The sequence below is a fragment of the Rhinolophus sinicus genome, chromosome 17 (assembly GCF_057876585.1).
Source record: "Rhinolophus sinicus isolate RSI-liver-muscle chromosome 17, RSI-T2T, whole genome shotgun sequence".
NCBI classification, from domain to species: domain Eukaryota; kingdom Metazoa; phylum Chordata; class Mammalia; order Chiroptera; family Rhinolophidae; genus Rhinolophus; species Rhinolophus sinicus.
Genome location: NC_142517.1, coordinates 208,934,382 through 208,950,471, shown reverse-complemented (window position 1 = coordinate 208,950,471; position 16,090 = coordinate 208,934,382). Strand labels below are relative to the sequence as shown.

The 16,090-nt window shown below is 51.8% G+C and overlaps 1 protein-coding gene across 5 annotated transcripts in view; it reads right to left on the bottom strand.

Moving 5' to 3' along the window:
- The window catches only part of SH3BP4 (SH3 domain binding protein 4), an 85,449-nt gene that overhangs the window by 41,885 nt on the left and 27,474 nt on the right, over nucleotides 1-16,090 (bottom strand). For 3 of the 5 annotated variants that reach the window (XM_074315406.2, XM_019739787.3, XM_019739789.3), the window contains one exon: nucleotides 5,865-5,943. The exons of the other annotated variants lie outside the window; for them this stretch is intronic. The gene's annotated coding sequence lies outside the window, so the exon portion shown is untranslated. The remainder of the gene's footprint in view (nucleotides 1-5,864; nucleotides 5,944-16,090) is intronic. 5 annotated transcript variants of the gene reach the window in all.

The window sequence follows — 16,090 nt, the reverse complement described above, 5'->3', positions numbered from 1 at the left end:
TTGGCTCACTGGCCTTTTAGGTCCCTTCCTGCACCACACGTGGGACACCAGGACCTGTGTCTATCGAATGGGGACAGGAGTACCTCAGCTTGCTGTCCTCCAAACACCATCAGAGCACGTCCACCAGGGAGACCCCAGTTAGTTCTACTCAGCCTTCCTTGAGGCCACCTGCTCACCACTGGGAAGGAGGGGCCCTGAGTAATTCACTGGCCAGCAGGTCACGTTAATCCTGCGTGGACCTCTGGGACCCCTGGGGTGGCCTGCGGTCAGGGCAGTGTGCTTGAGAAATGGCACGAACTGAAACGTCAGCACAGGGCTGCCCCTTGGCCACATCAACTACACGTCCACAGAGGAGGCAGAGGGTTGATGTGCAGGGCCCCTCAATAAAGACACGAGAAAAGGGAGGCCCAGAGGCTAAATGACTTGCCCAAAGTGATGGGGTTGTGGCAAAATCAGAGGGAGGAGTGGGGCAGGAGGGCGAGGGAGGGAAGATGGAAGGAGAGGGAGGAAGAAAGGAAGGAGGGGTGGGGAGCTTGCACATAAGCCCGGGTGGGAATGAAGCATGCCACCTCCTCGCTTTCCTGCGAGCACCTATGGCCATCACTCCCTGGCCCAGGGACGCCCCCAGCCTGGCCACCCCCATGGCCCTGCCTCCTCCCAATGGATCAGCAGTGGACATCGATCCACAGTCTGCCGGCTCAAAAGAGCGAGCCAGCCCAACCCTCCTCTTCTGAGAGCTGGGAGCTGGGAAATGCACACGTGGTCCAGGGGCAGGTCCTGCACTGGACAATTGTGCCTTGGCTGCGGCCATTCCTGGGCCAGGTGTGCGCTGGGCAAGCCGCAGAGGCCGAAAGGAGAAACACGGGTGGGGGAAACATGCGGTTCTTGAAGAGCAGCTTAATTTCTCAAATTCCGGTTTGTGGGTCCTTCCAGATCTCCTGTGCTTCGTCTCTGAATCTTTGTGATAATCCTCCCGTTTCCTTGTCGAGCAAGTCTGAGTGTGTATTTGACTGTTTTTTATCTTTGAGAGCCTCCTGAGACACTGGCTCCATTTGTACAGAGGAGGAAACTGAGGGCCAAGGAAATTAATTTACGTAAAGTGCTTATATGCTCAGAACTGAAATTCGGTTATATTTACAAAACAAGACCAAAGCTATAAGCTCTTTGCAGAGACATGTTTCTAGCTCGAGCGTGAAATACGTTCTCCCTGCCCTTCCTAACTTGCAGCCCGCCCAGTCAATTTTAAATAATGAACTCACAAAGCCGGGGAAAGTCCAGTCAGAGAGATAGGAAGATGTGGGGTGGGATTTGTGATTAGACTGGAAATTTCTTCCTAAGTCTAAGCAGGTTGTAGCAAGAGATTGGTCGGCTCTTGAAACAAACCCTGGTGGAATCCTTCTTCACTCACACCTTTTACCTCCAATGCCTCAAGTACGTCAAAAGTTTCTCATTGTCCTCACGCCATATCGGCTTTAAGGAGGGTGAAAAGGCAGGCTAGTTAGGAGGCCAAAACACAAGGCTTTTTAGAACACGTAAATGCTATTTTTAGTCTAATGTGTGGCTAGGGTACAGCTTCAGGTTCCTGTCATTTCGGGGCTCACGACCTCATGCATAGTCAGTGGCAGCCCTGTACTTAAGGAGCAGCAGCATATGAAGTACTGTACTGCAGTGGTTTTGACAGAGGCTGAGAGATGTCTCAGGTTGACACATAGCTACGGGGTTCCCCTCTCTGTGCTCCTGGGTCACCCGCTGACAACTGTGAGGTCAGACCTGTGGACAAGAAGGGGTTCTATCTACAGGGTGATCTGACCATAAGTTAATTCCTAACTGGGTGGATCATGGTGGGTAGTCACACCCCTGGCATATCCCTTCAAGAAAAAAGTTTCTTTGCCTCAAGCAAGCCCTGTCCACTGTTTCTGTGCACACACCTGTGCAACGCCTCTTTTTCAGACCCCTCAGAAGCAAAACTACCCTCGAGAGAGCACATCATTTGGTTAAGTATCCTGGCATCTACTCCCCGGCCTGGCTTTCTCCTACCTGTGTGTCGTCTTCCTCACGTCCCCTCCTTAAGTCCAAATGCAACAAGAAGCTGCAAACTGTTATTCCAATGGAGCATTTTATTCACTCTGTTGAGATTTTGTTTCCAGGTGGATCCTCTGTTTGGCTCCAATACATTTTTATAAAAATTCTCTACAGGTGTGGATGTTCTTACGTCGACAGACCTTACCCCAAGAGGCGCCCATGCAGGCAAAGAACCAGTGCTTCCAGGTCACCTGGCCAGTGACAGCCCCCGCAGGCCTGGATGTCATGATGTTAAGGGCACTGGCCTTCCTCCATCCGTCCCAAGCACATGTGAAAGCCAGGACCTCTCCTACGTACAGGCTGGAGCCCAATTCATACCTCCAAAGTAAACGAATTAGTGGATGCCAGTGGCTGAAGGCAGGGGGCACTGGGAATAACCAACCAATGGATGGGGGCGTTCTTCTGGGGTGATGACAAGGTTTGAAACCAGAGAGTGGCCATGGTTACACAACACTGTGGCTGTAGTAAGGGCCAGCGAATTGTCCCCTTTGAAACAGATAATTGGGTAGTATGTGAACTTCACATCAGAAAAACAAACAACAAAACCCATACAATCAGAAAAGTTGGGCGATCCCCAGCCTGAAAATTAATGTAAGAAGAGCAAGAATTTGTCAGTGATTCTCATGTGGTACAGACAGAGGGTACCCAGCCAGCTACCTCTACAAAGAGTGGGTGAGTCCAGGTCATTGAATGGCACAGTTCTTTAAGATCACCCAGCTCATTTCCTAATTGCATCCTCGACTTTCAAGTAAACTTATTGTTCAAAGAGAAAAACATCTAATTTCATCTACTTTAAAAATTAGCTGTGTGGCTCACGCTTGTGGCTGGAAATTCATTTCTGTTGGCAGGTGCTGGCCACAGGGACCCTTGCCCACCTAGCTCCTGCACTCTCCTGGGCGCCAGGTAAGGGAGGCAGCAGGGACGGAGTGGCCTGGGGCACACAGACTCGGACTCCAGGCCTGGGCTTTGCTACTTGTTAACGATACTCCCCTGATCTTGGCCTCTGAGCCTCATCTATAAAAGGGCAAGACGCAGTGCCCCAGGGATGGAGTGTCCTGAGCTGGAGCTCCCACCTTGACCGGCACCGGCAGAGCCCTGGGACCCAGCCTGGGTCTCCCCACCGAGCTCCTTCCTGGGATGGCATGCTCCCCAAGGATCGGGTGGGCCAAGTTCCGTTCTATCCGGGCACACCTGTCTTCACACTGGTCTTAGTGACGGGAACTGGGGTCAACACCATTCCTGCTCCCTCACTGGGTCCATCTCTTGACAGCAGCAGCCACGGGTGCTTAATAAACTGTTACTGATGGGGATTCACAGCGGGATCAGTAACAGGTTAAGACCATCACTGGGAGGTGCAGGGATTACATGCAAATCCAGGCACCAAGCAAACCTCTGGACATAGAAACTAAAACCCCGCGAGCTCCATCTCACAATGAAGTTGAGACAAATCAGATCTTGAAACACAGAAGGGCCGGCCCGGTGGCTCAGGCAGTTAGAGCTCCGTGCTCCTAACTCCGAAGGCTGCCGGTTCGATTCCCACATGGGTCAGTGGGCTCTCAACCACAAGGTTGCCAGTTCAATTCCTCGAGTCCCACAAGGGATGGTGGGCTGCGCCCCCTGCAACTAGCAACAGCAACTGGACCTGGAGCTGAGCTGCGCCCTCCACAACTAAGATTGAAAGGACAACTTGACTTGGAAAAAAGTCCTGGAAGTACACAGTGTTCCCCAATAAAGTCCTGTTCCCCTTCCCCAATAAAATCTTTAAAATAAATAAATAAATAAATAAATAAATAAATAAATAAATTTAAAAAATGGTTGTCTGTACTGAAGGCGTACAGATTTAAAAAAAAAAAAAAAAAGAAACAGAAAACACTGCATGTATGTTTTGGGGGTGGGGGGGGGTGGAAAGACATAAAAATTGGCCAAATGTGTCAAGATTCCCCCCCTTTTTGTTTCCATAGCCAGTGGATGGTCTTTTTAAATGCTGTGAGACACACGGGTCCACTCTGCCAAGGCAGGTAAAAGTGCATCTCCCTCGCGACGTTCCCAGGAGCCCTTTATGCTGAGATGGAGACAGAGGGCACCGCGTTGGCTCATCTCCAGATGGCCAGGCCCCATCCCACCCTCCTGTTTCCTCTTCCCAGACATTCAGCAGCTCTGGTAACTCTGTCTCAGTGCCAGAAAAAGCAAACCACATAAACGACACCCAGGGAACTGCCAGAGCCAAGGAGGGGCCACAGGCAGGGCCCCTCCATTAACCTCCTCCTGCCCTGCTCAGGATGGGGCCTGCACTGGGCAACCTGTGCCCCGCAGATCCAAAGGTGAGACCATGGGGGAGAAAGGAAGCCACTAGCAACCCGCTGGTATCAGGTTGACCTAGAGAGAAGAACCCAGCTGTATACTTGTGTTTGACTCCGGGAACCTCAGCTTCCAGCCAATGCCCAGCCAGAAGAATGTTAGGAATGTGGCGGAGACCCAAACAGACCACAGCCTCCAGGGAAGGGGGTTGCTCTCGGAAGGCAAGGCCGGCCTGAGGCTGCTTCCTGGACAGAGGTATTTTAAGTCTCTGAGACCTCAGTGGGTGAGGATTGACCTGGGACCCAAACATTCCGGAATTCCTCACTTCACTATTAAAAGCCCCCAGGTCATAACTGAAGAGTCCCAAGCATTCTTTCACTCTAAAGCACAGGGGGTCCTGCTTGCAAGATATAAAAGGTGGGGAGAGGAAACTGTTGGGACAAAAACCAATCACCTTCCCCCCATGAGGACGGCAGATACATATGATTTTTAAAAAAGAAAAACCTGAAAAAATTCCACTGGCTGCCCAATTTGGAATGGCTTTTATTATTCAAACATGACCCTGAAAAGACCGCAGCCTCTGAGCTGTTTCCTCTGAAGTCCCCCCAATGACCCAGGGTTATGCAAATGTCCATTTTAAAGGCAGTCCAGTCCTTTCACCTGAGGAGGAAAGGCTCTGTTGTTTTTATACACAAGAAGGCAGCACACCATGTGACTCAGAAGCTCTTAACCCAACTGACTTTACAAAAGATGGTTTCCTTCTATTGCAAAGAACAGCCAAGAAAATACCCGAGAACATTCTAGCAGGATACGCTTTACTCTTTCCTTTATGCTGGGATTTCCAAAAGCCTCCAGTTATGTCTCATGAACCACCTAGTGTTTCCTTTTAACATTTTCTGCTATTGTATTCCAAGGACAAACGCTTTCCCAGAGCCCCAGCGGGACTGACCCGGAACCAGGGGGCCAAATGGAGCTCCCCAACTCCCATCTCGGCACTGCTGGCCATTGTCTGGGAACTCAGAACCTCTTACATTATAAGAGTAACTGCTTTGTGCAGGCACGACAGGACCGCCAGTCTGGGCTCTGTCCCGTGGTTGTCAGGGTGGAGAACGAGCCGCCCATCTGGTTTCTGGGTAGAGCGAGAAGGTTCCATTGGTGGCAACAGAAGGGAAAGTCACAGAAAGTAAACAGAAAGGAGAGACTTTTCTGGGAATTCTCCTGTGCCAGGCACGACGGTGACATCTGACCTTCCCGTGCGGAGGGCATGGAGAGCTGACCAGGATGTGAAGACAGAGCCGTGAGGGAGATGTTTGCAGCGCCCTAAAAGACCAAGCAGGCCACTGGCAGCTTCTGGAAGCTACTTCGCCCTCCTGAGCTGCTGTGCACACATATGGAACCCATCTCCCTACACGGGTCTGTGCTTCTCGGTTGTGACACAGCCCAGGTACGGCGACTCGGTCAAACTCCCTGGCTGCATCGCTTACCTACAGCAGGCCACCAGCTCCCTGACGTCAGAGGCAGGGTCCCGGGACCCAGCCTTCCATCCAGAAAAGTAAGGAGATGCTGCAAGACAAAAACGGGAAACATGGCTAAGATTCAGTCTCGTTCAGCTGAAAAACTCATCTCTGCGCTTTCCCTCCAAGGCTCGTCCACATCTAGAGTAGACTATATTCTGCACTGAGTTTACGTGGTAAGGTGAGGACAGCGGTGGACATGCCATGTGGCACTCAGATGCCCCGTCCATCCCAACTGCTGGGAGAGTGGCCTGCAGGACCCTTTCCTAAAGTGCCCTTCCTGGGGCAGCCATGCAGGGGTGAAGAAGCGGCCCCTCACCCTGCTCCCTCCCAGGGTCCGAGCTCTGCTCAGACAGCACTGCAGCCCCACTTTCCCTCTGCCCGCCCCTCCTCCCGTGGGTGCTGACCCCAAGAGTGCTCCCCAACAGACATCTTCCACGGCGACGTGTGTCAGAGTTGGCTTCCCGGGGAGCCCAGCCTGCAACAAGGACTTTTTTGTTATTTTTTCCCCCAATGCTGTGTCTTCCCTCACCTGCCGTTACAACAGAATCCTTTTATCAGCTGAACCCTGAAGACGCACTTCAGTCACCTTGGCAGAAGTGGGGCTCCCTCCCCCCACACCGGGTCCCTAGGAGGGTGCGCGAGTCCCACGGCACTAACATGAGAAGTACAGAACCAGATGGATGCCTTAAAGGGGCTTGAACTTTACAATGACGAGAAGCGGGACTGAAGGTCACCCCGTGACTCCCCTCTTAGCCACCTGCAGACAGACAGGCGTCTGGACAGGGTCACAGAGGGGCTCTGGCACTTTAGAGGAGCCCTGGACGTGGTCACGCTGTAAAGGGGAGGCGGGAATCCCATTCTGGACACCTTCCCGACATTAAGACACTCGGACTGCGTTGGTTTCCCTGCTGGAACAGACAGCCCAGAACTGACCCTCTTCTGTGTACATATTTCATGTACAATTAAAATAAGTATCACAAGAGGACACGGACTATGCCCTGTGATGCTGAGGCAGCTGACTTGTCTTGGGGACACTGTGTCCCCCTGGGGCTTCAACAGGAAAAGGAATTCCAAAGGTACAGAAAGGTGGGAGGAAGGGAAGGGGATCAACCAGAAGGAAAGCCAAGCTACCCTGTTTCCCCGAAAATAAGACCTAGCTGGACAATCAGCTTTAACGCGTCTTTTGGAGCAAAAAGTAATATAAGACCCAGTATTACATTATATTAATTATATTATATTAATTATATTATATTACACCTGGTCTTATAGTAAAATAAGACCGGGTCTTATAATTTTTGCTCCAAAAGACGCATTAGAGCTGACTGTCTGGCTAGGTCTTATTTTCGGGAGACACGGTAGCACAGATGCAGTTGTGCCAGTAAAGGCAGACCTTCCAAATGTGCAGCAGTGACGGAAACCACACAGGTAAAGGGAAAGGCTCCATTACAGCCAATGAACTCTTGAAGATGGCAGCGACGTGAGAAAACATTCAAACACGACCAAAAGTTAGACCCCCGAAGGAGACAGGAAAACAGGGGCTCGGGACAGGAAACAAGGGGCCGTTGTCCATCCATCCTTTATCTTGGACGCGTCTCCAGGGCCAAGATGACTCGGAATGTTCTGAGAACTCCAGAATGCTTGCGAATTCAGATTGGTAGGGACAGAGCCGCTGAGAACCTCATCAAGGTAAAGGGGGGAAAGGAACTGAAAAAAGGCCTGAGGAAGTGAAAATATTACCAGAAGTGGCCTCTCAGAAGTGGGTTGATGGGTGTTTTTCTGTTTCCTCAGACTTCTCTGACTTTTCCAATTTGTTCTACCTTGTGTATGCATTTGTTTGTTTGCTTTTCCCTGATTTTTAAAAGGCCCTCCTCAAAAGTCCCTACACCAGCCTAAGAACTTGGCTGTCTCCTTTCCTCTCTGCCCCCCCCCCCCAAATCTAGGATGGGGTGACGGGGGTCTCCAACCTGCATTCCCAACACTCTGGGCCTCTTCCCTCTGCACTGGTCCATCTGCGGGCCCCTCACGGATGGCGAGAGGCGGGCAGGGGGCTGGCGAGGCAGGCTCCTGGGTGTGCACCCCACCCCAGGCTGCCCAGCGCCCATCTCCCAGGCACAACGTGAGTGCTGGCTGAGCAGCTGCAGACTGCGACCTGGTCTTACCTGCAGAAAGCTGCCAGGTTTTCTCCCGTATGGAGCCTGGCACGTTCACTTTCACAGCTCATTTACCCGCCTTCCTCACTGCTGCTGAGCACGGAGGCGCTTAGCACTCTGGGGTAAGGGGCTTGCTAGGTCTGGGGCTTCTCACTCACTCCTTCCAGAGGACCACTTAAGGCAGGGGCTTTCGCTCTACCGCCCTCAGGCCCTGAAGCTGAGCCGTGTTTCCTTACAGGAACCCCTGGCAGGTCCCCGGATGGGGGTGCCCTGGTAAACTCACACCTCATACCCAGTACGGGAGGCCCCAGAACCGCCCAAGCAGGCCGGCTCAGAGACGTCCTGCTGGACTCTGGGCAGGGACAGAGGCACACACGGAGCTGTCTGCCAACTGGTGTGGGCATCGGGACGGGGAGGGGGTCTGGCTGTGAACAGTCAGGCCCGTGAGGTCCAGGGTGGGTGTAACAGGTGGACTGGTCCTGTCCACCTTCCCAGCTCCATGCTCTACCTCTCTGAAAGCCTCAGCTTTCTGCAAACACCAGCCTTCTTTCTTTTCTTTTTTTTTTAAACACCAGCTTTCCTGAGGGGAGAGCAGGCACCATCTCCTGGCCAAGCTCTTCTCCCGAGGGAGCTGTCATCAGGCCCCATTACCCCCCACCGCCCAAGTCACAGGATTCAGTGTGGGTTCATCAAGTTAGAATACAGTCCCGAAGTCTGCAAGATGCCTTAGTCCCTGATTGAGTGTGTGTTTCAAGAAACATCAACGCTGTCACTAGACCAAATTGGGGGGAAACCTCCAAGAACCACAGAAGTGTCAAGAAGCGACGCTGAGAAGAGTCCGTCATCTGCAGGAGCCTCCAACACATGTGTCTTCTCCTGTGAGAATGGCATTGATGTTCTCTGCGCACCTCTTAACAGCAGTTCTAACAACAGCTTACCGTCTCAGCTGATGCTAGAACCACAGAGAGTTTATCCTCCCCGAGGAGGTCTGCAAAGCTCAATGGATACACAAACAACTAGAGGCTCACGAAACTTAAGACGGAAAGCCACATTCACACAAAGAGATGAACTCTGTCCCAAATACTCCTTCCAGGACAGTCACCAACAAGACACACACCCATTCCTTCCACTTCCCTTTGCTATGGATGGAACTGCCCGCCCCCTTCATATGTGGGAGTCCTAACCCCCGGTACCCCCAGAATGTGACCTTCTTTGGACATAGGGTCCTTACAGAGGTGATCAGGTTAAAATGAGGCCCTACCCTGGTATAAGTGGCCTCTTCACAAAGGGGGAAGTCTGGGGCAGACACACACAGGGGGAGTGCCATGGGGATATGAGGGCGGGATCTCTAAACCGAGGGACACTAAGGGTCCCAAGCAAACCAGCAGAACCCAGGGAGAGGCCTGGCACAATCAACCTCACAGCTTCAGAAGGAACCAACCCTGCTGTTACTCGATCTTAGACTTCCAGCCTCCACACCTGTGAGACCGTCAGTGTCTGCTGTTTCACCCGCCCAACAGGTCCGTTGCCACGGCAGCCCTAGCAAACTAACACACTGTATCTACAAAATGGGCAAACGAATGCCCACGACAGGAGCTACTGTGCCCGCAGCAGATTTGAAAATGCTCTGTAAACTCTTTAGTCACCTCAACCAATAGGTTGGCTTGCCAGCATCAAGCCACCAAGGGCAGGTCCTTGCTGCAGGGTACGCCTCTCGGGGCAGGACCTGCGTGCTTTCCTGAGGCCAGCAGACTCCTGCAACGTCACGCTTTGTTCCAACAGCCTCAGTTTGGGCTAAACGGCCTGAGCCACTCACGTGCCCAGCACGCAGCTCTTTAAGGCGGAGATGACGCAATGTCAGGGTGGCTCTGGGGAAACTGGGAAACTCCCAAGCCTACTCCTTAGGTTTGAAGGCCACCGTGCTGGATGCGTGTGGACACATCGGCCAAAGGACCCTTCACAGCCCGCGTCTGCGAGTGTGTAGACTGGAGGTCTCTCTGTGGCAGAAATGGGCTCTCCCTCCGGCCCCTACCATTCCTGAAAGTCCCAAGGAGGAGGACAAGAGGAGAAAGTAGAACCCAATACATTCTTGTCACAAACCGAAGGCAAAACTGTGGCCCGTGTGCCAACTCCAGTGTGTCACCTGTTTTGGTATGGCCCCTGAACAAAGAACGTTTTTAAATTTTTAAATAGTTGGGGGTAGGCGCGGAGATCAAAATAAGAATACTATTTTGTGATGTGAAAATTATATGAAATTCAAACCGCAGTGTCCGTAAGTTCAGGTATTTGTCCATCGTTCTCCCTTCTGTGTGTGAGGACACAGAAACCTTTGGCCCGCAAAGCTGAAAGTACTTACTGTCTGGCCTTTTGCAGAAAACATCTGCCCACCCCAGTTCTCCACCAGCCCGACTTATGCAGTGGGGCAAAGGTCAGGCTGCGGTGGGCAGAGAGAAGCACAGGACAGTGGGCATCACCCACAGGCGTGGGGCTGGACGCCAGAAGCAATGGCCAAGGTAGCAGGTGGGACAGGAGATGGCAACAGGGAAAGAAAGAAAAACAACAGCAAGGTGTGGCTAGAAATGGAGACAGACACAGCCCAAAGGGGAAACTTCATCCATTCAAAACTGCTACCTGGAGCTGGCTCCCACCTTGAGAGGGGAGGCGCTCCTGGTCTCCTTCGGCAGCACAGGGACCCCCCCACCCCCTGTGCTTATGCGAGTGACAATCAGTCCTTATGTGAGTGACACTCAGGACAGTCAGGAGCTCACGGCCTGGCTGTGGACCTCACCCTAAGGTTTTCATCGTTTATGGGAGAAATTCTAAGACAACCAGTTTACAAAACTGAGAAAATAACACTTGGGTAGACTGGCAACGGCCTTTATATTTCACGCTATCAAAATCAACACTATGATAACTGTTAACCAGAAAAAAATTCTGTCATGTGGTGGACCATACGGCCCAGTCAGCGTGGGTGACACCTCACTGACTGACGTGGCGGAATTTTTTCACACGGAAGAGAGAACAGGTTTACTTACCTTTCCTATAATTACGCAGCACGTCGAATTCTATACAGTATGTAGTAAGGAACATTCCTTCCTCTCTCCTGTATTAAATCTACTATATTGAATATTATGCACAAAAGGGAGGGGCTTATTGAGAGAAACAGCCAGACACCCATAATGGCTTCATGACATGTCTATCCATTCACTCTACACATCTGTGGTTCCTACCTGGTACCTGACAGGGTATCAAGTCGGTGGTTTAATGCACTGTGTGTGGGGCATTTCTGGCTGTCCTTCCTCCCTGGGTGGAGGCTCCTGCTTGTCTGTGTGGGTGAAGACGACAGGCCCCGGCCGTTACTGAGCCCACTCTCTCTCTGGGGTACGTGGACTCCCACACCTCTGGCCAGAAGGCCGCTTCCCCCGCTGTGGGCTCCTGCTCCCTCTGGTTGGAGCTGGGAGGCCTGGTTACAAAACTGTTATGTATTTAATTATGCCATAAATGAATGACCCCACCAGAGCAGCCTCCACAACCACCCAAGTGGGGTAATTCGGAAGGACCCCACAAAGGTGCATCACTTAGAAGCAGGCTGGCAAACCAGACCACATTAAACACTGGAGGAAAAAGTAATAAAACTCTAGTAAAGGGGATCAAATATATGGTGATGGAAGGAGAACTGACTCTGGGTGGTGAACACACAATGGGATTTATAGATGACGTAATACAGAATTGTACACCTGAGATCTATGTAACTTTACTAACAATTGTCACCCCAATAAACCTTAATTAAAAAAAAAAAATCTAGAAGAACTCTGGACTTGGACCTTCACCCGCGTCCTTATGTCACTGCTTGATTTTAAACTGGAAATCAAGAGGACGGATCCCATTTGTGGTTCCTGCAAGACTCTGCTGTCAAGCAAACCATGGTCAGAACAGACCTTCACCCAACGTTAGAAGGACTGGCAGATAAACATACATTTGGCTCCCTCTGCCTTTTTTCATTTTTATTTTTTATATCTTCTTCTTTTAGGCTTTGATTAACTTTTCCAGTTCACCGACCAGTTATTGCGGGACGTTCACCGTCTGCCCTGGTGCCCCATTCTGGGCTCAGTGGGGCTGGAGGTTCAAGTCCAATGTCATGACAATCACCGCGTATGAGCTGATGAAGGAGACCTGCCCAGGCAAGTCCTGAGGCTTTTGGTTCTGACCCCGTAACCTTCTCCCGTGAATAAATGGGGAGATGGCGGCTGCCTGTGTGCTGTCCAGGTGGTGGGGGCAGCCTGTGAACGGAGGACTTCTGAGATGACCCGACTCACACAGTGGGGTCCCATTTCAGCTCCTCCCTTTACTAGCTCCATAACCTTTGCTAAATCACCTAACTTGACTCTGGGCCTCAGTTTCCTCAGGTATAATACAGGGCTCTCCAGACCATGCGGGAGTATCCCCACCGAATGTGGCTTTTTCTTGTTCTGTCCTTTCTCCTGGCCTGTGGGTCACACTGGGGGCAGGGACTTTGCCCTTTTCTTCTTTGAAACAGAAAGGACCCGATACTTGGTGCCAAATACATAGTAGAAACCTCAAAAACACGCTTGTGGAGTAAATGGTTGAGAACCTAGCTCCTTCCATTTGAATCTGGCGTGGTTCTCCACATTAGCAGGATCAGACTTGCCCCCGGAGGGCTGACTGAAACACAGGCTGCAGGTGTCTCCCCGAGAGGCCAGGGGCCTGACAATGGGCATTTCTAACTTGCCCCCAAGTGAGGTTGAGGCTACTGGTCCCCGGACCACACTTTGAAAACCACTGGTATAATGCAGGATAATTGATAATGTACTTTTTTTCCATTTGTCGCTGGTTTTCACAACAGTGAGGGCAAGACAGGCCTCATCGTGCTCTCTAGCAGAGGAGAGAGCTAAGGCTCACCGGTTTCAATGACTGGAGATCAAGTGGGAAGCTGGGATCACACCCAACGTGGTGGCAAAGTCACTTTGATACACAGAATCGTGGTCAGATGCAAAGAAAACAAAGGAAGACTGAGCAGCTGCATGCAGTAAGGCAGGATATCTCCAAGTGAGGGCACAAATGCTGGAAGAGGTCCCAATGTCGCACTTCCTTCCTTCTTGCATGACAGAAGTTATAAAACCTCCCAGGTCTTTTAAAGAAGGAAGAAGTGAAATCTCCTGCCTGCACCAGATAAAGGGAGTTTCTGTGTGAGTCTCGGGAGAGGCCACAGAATAAACAGCCTCCGAACAAAGGTAGAAGAGGCTGGACATATTTAGGACAAGTTAGTGTGTGAAAGCTCAGACCCCATCTGAACACGGACTCGAATCCTGGCTGCGCCTCTGAAGCTGGGCCACCCATGTGCTGAGCGTTGGTGGGGTGGGGAATGACCCCGCCTGGTGCGTGAGTAATAGTGAAACAACGCTGCCGCCAGGGTCTGCACATGTGGGGTTCAAGTGCTGGTTCCTTTCTTCCAGAAGCCCCACAGCTACCCCTTCCTCAGAGTGTGTCCTCGAACGGAGAGCTGTCCCCATCTAACCTCTTGGATCTCCTTCCTGGAGGTTAAATCTTCACCCCAGTCACCTCTCACCCTAGCAACAGGGAAAGAGGGAAGAGTGGGAAAATTGCAACCTGATGCCACCCAAGACAGTCCTCCTGCCAACAGATACGACCTCCCTTCCACGCCTGACTGGTCCCAGACTGAGGCCCTCAGGAGCCCCCTTCCCCATTCAGCTTTGCAAAAGGGGCGCGGGGCTTCCACCTGCCTTCTGTCCGGACCGTGATAACACCCACAGTTCAGAAAACCTGGCCAAAGCAATGGGGCAAAGGGCAGAATGCTGATTTTATAAGAGCAAATGATTCCTAATTCATTAATCTATGTGTTAGACTCCCCACCCCCTCTTCAGACAACAAGCCATACTGTCAAAGAAACTGGGTCACAAACAGAATCACTGGAACAAACATTTTTCTGAAGCCAAGACCTGAAGAAAGTTGTAAGACGACCATTCTGTATTTTAAGACATTTCCCCCAAATGAATCCTCAGTTTCTAACCTCTTCATCAAGATAAGCACAGTGTTATCCAGAAATGTGAAGCAGTCTCCAACCTCAGGGACTATCCTACTTTGTAAACGAGATATTTTTAAAAACGCAATCTCAAAAAAAAAAAAAGGTTTTTGTTTTTTTTTAAACGCAAACTTGAAGAAGCCAATCCCATGGACGCTGTCCGCTGGGGTGGTATGCGTTTGGGGAGACGTTTCCTTCCATCGGTGGTCACACGAAGGGGTTGGGTGACCACGAAAGGGCACAGCTGCCCAGGGGGTCCTTTCCCTCATGATTAAGCTCCTAACTGCAGGTTGAAATGCGCGTGAAATCGGGTCCTGGCCAGAACACAGCAGTCCAGGGTGTGACGAAGGGACAGGAGAGGCAGGTTCTGTCCAACCCCTCGCTTCCCACGGAGCCATGAGGACCTATGTGGTTAGTCTCTCTGCTCTAGATGCGGACTTACTCTTACCTTCATCACAAGCCACCGTCAGCTGGCAGGAAAGGGTAACACCACTGTCAGTGCAGTGCAAGCTTTCTGGGCGCTGCTCACCTGGCTTCGAGGGACAAGGGCTTCATTCAACCCATCACCGTCATCTCACAAATCTTCACTCGGGCTCTGTTCCTTCTAAGCCACAGAGGGGCTGACAAGATAACTAAAACACGTGGGTCCTGCACTCTAGAAAGCAAGGGAAAGCAGGTACCTAAATATCACACCAGGCTGAAAACAGAAGACAGCAAGATATAAAGCTGCTCGGAGGAGAACAGAACAAGATGGAGAAGGGGCTCCTGGGACAAGGCGAGGGACCACCTCGGCTGACTGGGCTCTAAACAGGTGTCAGGAGAGGATGCCACACAGGAGTCCAAAGTCCCACTGCGGTGAGGGGCACGTGGTCTCTGTGCCCCCCCATGCCCACCCCCGAACACCTGAGCTTTCTCCGACGTTCTGAGCGCCCTCTGTCTCCCTGGTGGCTGACAGTTCTTACCACAGACCATGCCAGACGCCTCCGTTCTTGTGGGATGGGGCTGAAATACATGCCTTTCTCATGACCCCCAGGGAAGCCAAGCCGGGATTTCACAAAGACGCCGTATGGAATCCACGTACAACCAGTGACTCCTGCCAAGATCCTCTCTATACGGGTGGGTGCAATCTGTCAGCCCCCGCCCCCCACATCCCAGCCCCCAGCCCTCGCTCTGCCTGCAGGAACACACCACACTCCCCAGGGCAGCGCTGGCGTCAGCGCCCCAGCCTCCAGCCCTGCAGAGGGACGATTCTGAGGAACATGCTCATTGTTCCTCAGGAGGGTCCCCAGAGGGTCTCCCAGTCCCGGTGCCAGGAGCTCAGTGCCTCACCCGCTGCAACTTTCGCCCTTTCTCATCTCACTCTCCCAGTCCCAGTTCCTTCCTCCTGCTTCGGGAGCCCACCTCTCCCAATATATCAGCCCCCGAGTCCTGGCCCCAGGCGTGGCCTTGGGGGTCCCCAACCAGAACAGATGGCAAATGTGAAATGGGCACTAGACGCTGGGCTTCTTGGACAAGTCACACACACAGCTGGGTGATACCAACGGGTACTTTGGGTCAGCTCTGGGCAAAGCCATGGGCTACTGGACAATGTTAAATAGTCCCAATTTAGAAAGCCAAGGAAATACTCTGTTCCATCAATAAGATACATTTATACTCGGCTAAATCTGGAGAAAAGCAAAGGGTATTTATACTGCAACTGACATTTTTACATTCAAAATATATAAATTCTATGGCTCCCATGCAGGCTAGAGGCCACGAGCGCTCACGGTTCCCAAGGAATTCTGACTCCCCGCTGGGCCTGGATCCTGGTTCAGGGCCCAGGGTCCCAGCCCACACGTCAGCAGGAAGCACACTCCACCCTCAGAGAGAGCCACGAATTATGACCTCGAGTCACTGACATTTGGGGCTCTGCTCAAATGTCACCAGGCCCCTGTGTTACTTTCCTGGGCCTGCTGTCACAAATTGCCACAGACCTGGTGGCT